At 54.5% G+C, this 8,671-nt stretch overlaps 1 non-coding gene and 1 pseudogene across 1 annotated transcript; both read left to right on the plus strand.

The window, feature by feature from the left end:
- The first annotated feature begins 437 nt into the window (after positions 1 to 437).
- LOC142766457 (U2 spliceosomal RNA) lies at positions 438 to 620 on the plus strand. The gene has a single exon (XR_012884529.1). It is a non-coding gene; the product is annotated as a U2 spliceosomal RNA (small nuclear RNA).
- Positions 621 to 8,492: 7,872 nt separating this feature from the next.
- Positions 8,493 to 8,671, plus strand: LOC142766347 (U2 spliceosomal RNA; annotated as a pseudogene).

The following is an 8,671-nucleotide window of genomic DNA, read 5'->3' on the forward strand; positions in this document are numbered from 1 at the left end:
GTCTGCTGTCCCTTCGACAACCGCATGCAGGCGTTCCAGGAGGCTCGGAGGGTCAAGGAGGAGAAGTACGCCCCTCTACAGCGTCATCTCCTCCAGCGGTTCCAGCGCGTCTCCGTCGACGCCATCGTCGTAGGCTGCCTCGGCTCGTGGGATCCGGCCAACGATCGTGTCTGCCGCAGGTTCTGCTCCAGGAGCTACCTGCGCACCATGAAAAGACTTTGCGTTTCAGACACGATCGCTGCCTCTACGGACATTTATCGTGGCCATATAGGCGTTTTGTAAATAGTTTTTTATTCGAGAAGCGATACCGCGTTTTTTATTGTTATACGCTTTTATTAATACTAGCACCACTAACTCTTTTTTAGCCTTTTTGTTACCTGATTTTAATATATACACCTTTTATTACCGTTTCTTGTTCTGTTATATAACCATGTATGATGTTTGTGTACTAAGCATAATAAAAAAATTCTGTTCTTATCAGCTTAATATCTGATACGGATCCTATTTGGATCCAAGATATTAAACTTATTTTTGTGATGCGGCGGAGTGCTTGAAGCTTGCTTCACCTCCGCCACGGGTTGGCCCGGTATTGCACTACCTCCGGGATCGGCCCACTCACCCCCTGCGGGGTGAGTTCGACAATAAATTCAATGATAGAAGGAGTGTTCGGATTTACCCATGATACCGGGGTAAACGGCTTGGGTGCGTCGAGTGTCCGAGACGGTGGCGGCACGCCGCCCCGGGTGACGCGGTATTCGCGTGCAGGGAGTGCGCTAGCTGTGTTTACACTTACGATTGCTCTGGGAAAATAAATGTTTCCGTGTGTATTTCATATATGGAGGGTCTCTTTTATTTTGTTATGTTCACACGTACATACTCAAGTTTCTTATTTTTTTTAACGTTCCTACTCATATTAATAAAACTATTGAGGAAATTATCATTACTGTTTCGGAGGAAAGCTAGAAGTGTGTATACGATGTGTATGCATGTGCGATGTGTATGTATGTATGTGTGTAGAAGTGTGTATGTATGTGCCAAGCTATTTCCGCTTTTCGAATTCACCCGTTTCGCAACGAAAAATAAAAAAAGCCTCTAGAAAATGGGGTTTGGTTGGTGTTTCTGTTTACAGTTGCAGTGGCAAGCGAAGGCATTTTTATTTCACATCTTCACGCGGCGTCTGAACCTGAAGACGCGTGCTCTCGCCACGTCTACGCATCTACACTATTCCCCATCACAAATTAAAATCGCAAAGAACGCCACAGGACCCACTCCGCACACACCTGCTGTACGGTGGAGCGGCAAAGCCCCGATGTGCTTTTCCTATGTCCACTGACCTTTGGGGTTTGACGTCCCAAAACCACCATATGATTATGGGAAAATTTCGACCACCTGGGGTTCTTTCACGTGCACCCTAATCTGAGCACAGGGAAATGCAGCCGCCGCGGCCGGGATTCGATCCCACCACCTGCGGGTCAGCAGCCGAGTACCTTACGGCCATCAGACCACCACGGCGGGCATCGCCTTGTTGATCAAACACTTCATTTCTGAACACCATCTCATACCAGCTCATCCACCGTTGGCTCTCGTTAATTACAACGAACATCCTCGCACGCTCACCTCAATGGAATTGCCAGTTGCTGGAAGTTCCAAGAAAATTGCGCACTAGACGTTCGGACGCACCACGCACGTACCTGAAGCGACGTGGACCCCAGGACGCGTGAGATCACGCCCCGGGCGCGCTTTGCCTCCGTACCCACTCGTCACTCCTCACAGCTTCACTAAGCCGAGTATGTAGAAGTCGAAGAAGCAGAACAACAAACCAGCCAATCCCCCACAGTGGGTGTGAGCCACAAGTGAAGGTCAACAAAAACAAGCAACACCAGCGAGCGCAGTGACGAAGCTATCGTAATGGGGCGAAATAATCCACGAATATGGCTGCACGTTGACGCACGGTCGCATTTGTGCAACCACCCGTGTCTCCCGAAGACCGTCTGTCGCGCGTCTTCGACGAAAAGCGCAGGCGAGTACTTCTCCACTGATTTCCGCGACCACTTCACGACCGCCTTCGGCCGCCTCATGTCCGTCCGGCACGATCGACGGAGCGCCGCACCAGCGCCTCGTACACGCCACCATAGCACTCCTACCCCTCGGAATCAGCAAAACTCGGACGTTTTCGACCACGACAGACAGAACCTGCCGGCCCGTTGAACGCTTGAACGACATCGCAGCGTCAAGTCGCACACTCACGTTCCGTCACCCTCTGCCACATGATCCTTCATTCACCGGCTTCACAACCCACGCGGTAGACGTTTCGCACGCATTCCCGGGTCTGCCTTTCACGGCAGGACCTTCGTCGACCTCGGTGCGGTGTTCCGCCACGTCGGAACTTGCAAGGCATATGTTGAGCGTGCTGAAGCAGCCAAAGGCACCACCTTTTTGCCGATGATTGTGGGCGTCGTTGCAGAGGCGTTGCTTGGGCAGCCGGCGTAGAAGCCATGTTGGATGGGTGACGTATTCACATTTTGCACAGTCATTTTTTTTTTTTTTCCTTCCTTCCAGACTTTGGTGCTCGAGTTGGACATGTACACTATGCATCAGTTTTTAAAACAAATGCTGTAGCATCCCTCGCGACATGCCTGATAATGTTCGCCAGCAAGCATTTGGTGTGACGTCATGGGCGCATAGAGAGTACGCATGCAAGCAAGCACGCGTGGCTTCGACCTCTGGGAAAAAGAAGGTTTCAGTTTTAACATGTTTGTAAGCGAAACTAGAAACTTCAAGCGGACTGGGGATAAAAGCAATGCCGTGAAGCCAGCGCTGCCGCTGTCGGTGCACAATGCTGGTTGTGCATGGGTGGACGTCGGAATTGCTTTGCTACTGTTTGCCCGGCTTTTGGCCAGAACTAAGTACGAGGTGTGAAAGAATGGATTTTAATTACGTGCTAATGAATTGCATCGCTTCTCGGCCTTTTGGCTAAGATCAAAGTGTAGTGTTGGCTTGTCCATCCTACTCCTGCTCTTTGTAGAAGCAATCGACCACCCGCCCGGTTAGTGCGGTGTCTTTCTCTGTCTCTTCTTGTGTTGTTGTTGTGTGCATGCCTTCTTAGCTTGTTCGAGCGACCAGCAACGACTGCCTGCGGATTCTTGGACCCCCCTGCTGACACTTGGTTCCTGCTGCCCTGGATTTCTGGCTCTGGTCATTGGTGAGATGCTAGTTCTTTAAAACACTTCTTTTTTGCCTTTCTTTTCCGCCCCCCTTTGGGGGGGTGGGTTCTCGTGCTCGGCGAGACGGGCTGCTCCAACCGGCCTTGCCGGCAGCTTCCCGTCTGAAAAGCACCCTTTTTCTTGTGTATTAGTTGGCTCAGCGGCCCTTGCATCATCTGCCCAAGTGATGTAAGATAGCGCAAGCCTTCCTTGCACGCTTTTTTTTTTTCTTTCGGAGCGCGCCTCTACTCTGGACACCAGCGAGCGCCGCTGGTGACCACGTGGAAGCAGCGTCTCCGCTCTCTCCTCTTTCTTCACTTTTCCCTCTCTTTTTTTTCCTCTCTTCTCCTTTCCGTTCACGTGGCCCGCGCTAAGGCTCCCCTCCCGCTCCCACTGTTGCCAGCTACACTAACAATGTAGCCAGGCGACTTTCTCTCTACTCTTGCACGCTCCTTTTTTTTTTTTTTTTCCGGAAGCGCCTCTGCTGACACGTGTCAGTAGAGGGCACGCTCAACCGGGTTCTCCTGCCTTCCCTTTTGTTTTTTTTTCTTCTCTCACTCGCTCTCTTTCCTCTGTCTTCTTTACTAATTCCTTCTGGTACCCTCCTCTCTGCTGAGGCGGTCAGTACTCTCTCTGCCTTCTTGGGGCTGCCAGCTGCACTCACCATGTAGCGGGTAGCCCGCGACTCTCACTGGTGCGCACGCCGTGGTTTTTTTTTTTCCTCTCTTCATTTTCTTTTTCTTCCTCTTCCTCTCTCGGCGAGCGCACCCCTCTTCTCTCTTCTCCCCCGACTAGGGGGAGGAGGTCACACACTCCCTCCTTTTCTTCCCCTTTGTCTTAGGTCGTCAGCTACACTTAAACATGGGTTGACGATCACCCCCCACCCCCACCCCCCTTTTTTTTTTCCTTCTCTTCTTTCTCTATCTCCTCTCCATCTTTCTACTTCTCATTCAAGTGTACAGTGCCGTCTTTTATTGAAGTGTTTTTTCTCAAGATGCCTAAGTGTTCTCACAATGATGTACATCCGGCCGTGATAATCCTGTTTTCTTTAGAAGTGTTCGCCCACCAGTAGGTGATGTCCGAGGAGGTAGGTCCCCCGAATACAGGGGAGACCGGGACGCCCACTGCACCGAGGCCGCGAGATGCCCAAAACCAACCCCAGCTAGGCAAGGAGGGACAGACCCTTGATGTCTTTTTCCCAATCCCACACAGCTTCACCTGCCCCATAGACAAATGTGGGGTACGGTACTCCGGGATCAGCTGGACAAGCAGGCGACAAAGCTTGGTGCGGCATCTACTAGATGAGCATGAGCTCAAAGTAAAGGTGGCATACACCTGTACCCTATGCTCCACGACCGGCCTTGGGCTGCATCCCACACTCCACTCCTGCATCGCAAGAGGTAGACACGAGCTGTCGCCCCTCGACCTCAACAGGCACAAGTGTCCACAATGCCCTGCCACCATGACAACAAGGAAGGGACTGGACAACCACATGCGCAAACACAAAAGACAGGAAGCACAGCACATGAACGAGGGACCAACGACTTCAAGGACTTCGAGGGCGGCACCTACTGCAACTCCGACTGGCCGACCCCCCCGCGCTGCTGCCGGCAACCAAGCCACACGGACAATGACCCTTCGATCGTCACAGAGCTCCAACTCAACGACGTCAACGGGATCATCACCAAGCGAGGACAGCACGACACTGAGCGCAACGCCGGACTCTCCAGCACCAACAGAGCTGGCACTCACACCTTCCTCCCCCCTTCTAGGTGACTTGCAGGAAATCCCTGACCGGGTTTCGGCAACTACGGGCACCCCATCGCCCACGCCTAGCGAGGCCGCCACAGCGAGGAGCAGGTCTTCATGTGCCTCTCTGTTCTCACAGGTTGGAAATGCATCCTCCATCACGCCGAGTCCCAGGCAACATGAGTCACCGCACAGCGACACGGACCACGACAACCCACGGCGTTCCCGGCCACCATCACCGGACCGGGCCCTTACCCCTCTCCCTCCTCTCTTAGGCAGCACAGCTTGCTCTCCAAGCCAGAGCTCCAGGGATGCGACAATTCCATCAGCAACCAGCGAGGAGGAGTCACCACCAGAAGGGTCACGGTTTTCGTCCCGTCTCCAGCAGGATCCAGACACAGCCCGCGCTACTCAGAGGACCAGTCAACAAGGAGCACCGCAGCACAGCTTGGACACGGCACAAGGGAACCCTCAACCAAGTCCATCAGCCAGGAGTGTCAGCCACAGCGTCGACTCCCCCACACCCCCAACGTTACCCGAGGGACTTTCGATAGACGACGCAGGCGGCGAGTCACAGGACCCCGCCCCACAGACAGTGAACCCCGGCGAGATCACCCTCTCCGGGCCAATCGACGACACAAGCGTACTCGCAGAGCAGACCCAGCGAATCCGGCAACTGCTTCGGGAGCCCGCCACTGCTGAGCGCTGGGACGACTTCCTCTCCATCCTGGGGGAGGCCGTATCGGCGGTGAGGAGGGAGGCGAAAATTCCAGACAACCCTGCCGGTGGAAAACCCCGCGTCCCGACCAACCCGAACAACGCCCAGCAGATACAGAGCCTGTATCGTCGCAACCGCCGTCGGGCTGTTCGTGTCATCGTACAGGGCGAAACAAAACTCTGCGAGATTCCGCTCGACAAACTGGAGCAACACTTTGCTGAAACATGGGCGCCGAAGGAAGGGAACACCCACCTGCTCCTTAACAAGGCTCGCCCGGACGACATGACAGAGATCTGCCTCGCCCGATTCACCAGCGACGAGGTGGCGGCCCGTCTTCGCAGATGCGAAAACACGGCCCCCGGCAGTGACAGGATCACCTACCGTCATTGGAAAGAACATGATCCTGATGGTCTCTTTCTATCCGCAGCATTCAACGTGTGCCTCCATTTCAAGCAAGTGCCCGACGCCTGGAAGGAAACGAGGACCATCCTAATCCACAAGAAGGGTGATCCGAGTGAGGTCACGAATTGGAGACCCATTGCCCTTGGGAACACCATCTCCAAGCTGTATGCGGGTTGCCTAGCTTCCCGCATGCAGCAGTGGGTGTGTGACCATGACGTGCTCTCGAGGTGTCAAAAGGGGTTCCTGCCGCACGACGGCGTGTTTGAACACAACTTCGTGCTGCAGGAGCGCCTGGACGCCGCGCGGGCCGGCGGTGGTGACCTTTGCGTGGCCTTTCTCGACTTCGCCAACGCATTTGGCTCAGTTCCGCACAACGCACTAATCGATTCTCTTCGTGGTGCAGGTGCAGGAGAGGACTTCTGCGCAATCATCGCAGACCTCTACCGAGACAACGCCACCCGGATTGTCGCCGAAGCTGGGACAACGGCCCCAGTCACAATCTCCGCCGGAATTAGACAGGGCTGCCCACTGAGCGGCCTGCTCTTCAACTTGGTGCTCGATCCAGTCATTCGGGCGGTCCAAGGAGGTGAGAGGCAGCACAATGTGCTGGCTTACGCCGATGATTTGACCCCCTTGGCGGACAGCCCCAAGAAACTGCAGGACCGCATCAACGTCGTGGCGGCTCTCGCGGGCCAGCTGGGACTTCGGCTGAACCCCAAGAAGTGCAGAAGCCTGCACCTCTCTGGTAGGACTCCCGTAGGCACTAGGGACACGAAATTCTTCGTCGACGGAGAAGAGATCCCTCGCATCAGTGACTACGAGAGTCAATCTTTTCTAGGACGCCCCGTCGGGTTCAGCCTTCTCCAAGACCGCTCTAAGGTCGATGAGGCGATCTCCGTCGGCCGCACCCTGCTCGAGTCCATGCTTGCCCCATGGCAGCGAATTGATGCACTGAAAACTTTTGTCTTTCCAGCACTCAACTTCGCCATGCGGTGCGGACAAGTGGGCAAGGCGGAATGGGCCCGCCTAGACGACGCACTCCGGCCCCTGATAAAGAAAACTCTTTATCTTCCAGGTAACGCTGCAAACAACTACCTCTACGGCAGCGCAGCGGCCGGAGCAGCTGGAATCCCCCTCGCCGCAGACACAAGTGACGCCTGCCGCGTGGACAACGCCTTCAAGCTTCTGACCTCGGCCGATCTCGAGGTCCGGGAACTTGCCTTCGAAGCGCTAACCAAAATTGTCTCCAAGCGCATTCGCAGGCAGGCCACCAACGAGGAGCTCGCCTGCTACCTCAGCGGCGAAACGGAGGGCATTTTCCAGGCACGGCCGACACAACTGCAGTCCGTCTGGACCGAGGCTCGGAAGGCTTCCCGCAGGCTACACGTCACCTGGGAAATTTTCGAGGACGGGGGGACCAGCATCACGTGTGACGGAGAGGAAACTCTCACGTCAAAGAAACGACGAAAAGTGGTGAAAACGCTGCGCTTAAGAATGATGCGGGCACGCGATCGCTTCCTTCAAGAAATGCCCAATCAAGGGAAGGCAATGGAATGCGTCGCCGCAGACCCGAGCAGCTCCCACTTCATGCGCTCCGGCAAATTAACCCGCTTTTGCGACTGGCGCTTCATTCACAGGGCACGCCTGAACCTCCTACCTGTGAATGGAGCCAACCCATGGACCACTTCCGCCGACAAACGGTGCCGTGTGTGCGGTTACGCAGTGGAAACGCTGCCACACGTCCTGGGTCACTGCATGCGCCACAGCATGGCCTACACCAGTCGTCACAACAAGATTGTGGCGAGGGTGAAACAAGCCGCCAGCAAGAAGTTCACGGTCACGCATGAGAACAGAGCGGTTGGTACCACCAACCTTCGCCCCGACCTCGTTCTCGCCAGGGGGGAAGAGGCGATCATCGTGGACGTGACCTGCCCCTTTGACAACCGGCTCAAAGCACTCGAGGCAGCCCGACTGGAAAAGGAACGGAAATACGAACCAGTTCGGGACTTCTTGCTCCGCCGCTACCAGAGAGTCACGATCGAGGCAGTCGTCGTCGGCATGCTTGGCTCCTGGGACCCGGCAAATGACGGAGTTTTCAAAAAACTCTGCAGCCGGAGGTATCTCCGGTTACTTAAGAAGCTTGCAGTGAGCGAGACCATTGCAGCTTCTCGGGAAGTGTACTGCGCGCACGTGGCCATAAAGTGACTGTCACTCGCTGGGCCACGTGATGACAAAGTCACCCTCCCAAAGACATCGCAAAAATAAGAGGCGACACTACACAGCACACGCCCCTTTCACTTTTTCTCCCCTGCTATTTCCTATTTCACCTTCTCTCTTTCTACACAGTTCACGATACACCACCTTCTTCCTTTCTGGTTGAAGGAACAAAAAATGAGAACAAGTTTTTCCTTTCCGGTCAGAAATGTTCCTAACATTTTTGAAAACCTCTGTTCTTATCAGCTTAATATCTGATACGGATCCTATTTGGATCCAAGATATTAAACTTATTTTTGTGATGCGGCGGAGTGCTTGAAGCTTGCTTCACCTCCGCCACGGGTTGGCCCGGTATTGCACTACCTCCGGGATCGGCCCACTCACC

Source organism: Rhipicephalus microplus, chromosome 6, assembly GCF_043290135.1.
Source record: "Rhipicephalus microplus isolate Deutch F79 chromosome 6, USDA_Rmic, whole genome shotgun sequence".
NCBI classification, from domain to species: domain Eukaryota; kingdom Metazoa; phylum Arthropoda; class Arachnida; order Ixodida; family Ixodidae; genus Rhipicephalus; species Rhipicephalus microplus.